This window comes from Octopus bimaculoides, chromosome 20 (genome assembly GCF_001194135.2).
Source record: "Octopus bimaculoides isolate UCB-OBI-ISO-001 chromosome 20, ASM119413v2, whole genome shotgun sequence".
Classification (NCBI taxonomy): domain Eukaryota; kingdom Metazoa; phylum Mollusca; class Cephalopoda; order Octopoda; family Octopodidae; genus Octopus; species Octopus bimaculoides.
Genome location: NC_069000.1, coordinates 27503963 through 27506215, shown reverse-complemented (window position 1 = coordinate 27506215; position 2253 = coordinate 27503963).

Sequence of the window (2253 nt, the reverse complement as noted above, 5' to 3'; positions counted from 1 at the left end):
AGGATTTTCTATCTTCTCCCTTCCAGTTGCACCGTAGTTCAATTCCCCAACAACAGGCATTCTCTTCTCTCCTCCTACAGCCACTATACTTGCCTCCCTAACATCATCCACATTTAGCAGCTCTCTAAAATACTTTGCCCATCTCCGTTGTACATCCTCACTTCCTTTCATCAAATTTCCATTTACATTCTTCACCCTTCCTCCATCTACCTTTCTTACCCTGTGTACTGCTTTCCAAAACATCTTTTTATTTCTTACAAAATTTTCATTCAACTTTTTCCTGAACCTTTTATTAGCCTCCCATTTTGCCACCCTCACCACTCTCTTTACTCTCCTCTTCACTTCTCTGTAGCAATCATAAGCCTCTTCATCCCTTTTCTGCAGCCAATCTTCAAAGACCCTTTTCTTCTCTGCCACCGCATCCCTTACCTCCTCATTCCACCACACTCACTACCTTTCCTCACATCTATTCCAACCACTCCTGTACCACATACCCCAGAAGCACATCTCATTACAGCCTCTCTAAAAGCCTCCCACTCCTCCTCCACATCTCCTATCTCCCATTTCTTAACCTGTTCATATTCACCTTTCAGTTTCTCTACATACTCCTGCTCTATCCTATTCAGTTCACTCACCTTCACAACCTCTCTCCTCCCTGTCACTCATCTAGCACTCCATTTTGAGCATACCTTCAGCTTAACTTGTACTAAGAAGTGTGATCTGACACTCCTCTCTCTTCACCTCTCATTACTTGCACATCCACCAACCTTCCTACCACTCTCTTATCAATTAGTACATAATCTATCAAGACCTTATCCACTATTGTTCCTCCCTCCACCACATGAACTTATTCTTCTCTCATTTTTTAAAAAGACTATTCCCCACTACCAACTCTTGTTGCATGCACATTTCCAACAACCTCCTTCCACTCCCATTCTGACCAGGAACTCCATATTTTCAGCATACTAAATCAAATTAGTTCTGAAATTTTGTCTAAACACCCGAGAGACTCATAATTATGAAAGGTATGTGAATCTGGTCTCATAGATGTGCCAATATTAAATTGAAAATATACATAGTAAAACATAGAACCACACTACCACTGTCACTACCCATGCAATACATACATGAGTGTGTAGGTGGGAGGGCATGTGTGGGTGTATATATATGTGTGTGTGTGTGTGTGTGTAGGGTAGTATTTGAATTCTGGCAGGATACACAGAGATCCATAAAAATAAATACATATAATTATGAACAATTCCAGTACACAACCATACACATCCATGTGTACGCATGTGCACGCAAAAACACACACACATGCAAGAACACTCTACCACACACACTCACACACATCCACACACAAACTCACAAACAGGCATGCACATGCGCTCGCATACATACACAGGAGCATATGCAAACATACACGCACTTACATATTAAAAAAAAGTAGTTGGTTACACCACTTACCCATTAAAAAATGACAGCTTCACCACACCACCATATGCACACACACACACACACACACACACACAAACCAGAATGCACACACGTAAGTAAACACTCACCTACACACACACACACACACACACAGGCATAATACTAGTTCTCAGAACTTGGGATGTCACATGACATCCTTCTCCAACACTCCACTCCTCTTTCTTTCATCTACATCACCCTAGAACTCTCTCACTATCTTGAGGGACCTCATCAGATCTGCCTGCACCCCAAGCACTCTACTTATACAGTGACACAGATAAAATGCATCCTATACATTATAAAGTGATTGATTGATGTTTAGCAAAGATATCTGGCTGTAGAACAAAATGAAACTCAAAAGCAAGATGTGTACAACCCACCCCAACTATTCCAAGAGGTAGAAGTAACCCATCCAGCCCATGCCAGCATGGGAAGTAGTTGTAAATGATAATGATGGTGATGGTGAATGGATAGATACATAAGTATGCATTTTTGAAATAGTAATTATTAATATTGTTTGGTCTGTTTGCAGACATAGCAGGTACTGGTATGGCTGTGTAATTAGGAAGTTTATTTCTCTACATGTGGTTTCGGGTTCAGTTTGAATGCATGGCACTTTGGACAAGTATCTTCTATTCTAACACTAGGCCTCATAATGAATTTGGTTGCAGGAAATTGTATGAAAGTCCATCATCTTCATTTTATGTCTGTCTTCTATGCTGGTGTGGGTCGTACAGTTTGACAGGGTCTGACGAAGAGGAGGAATGCATTTAGCAC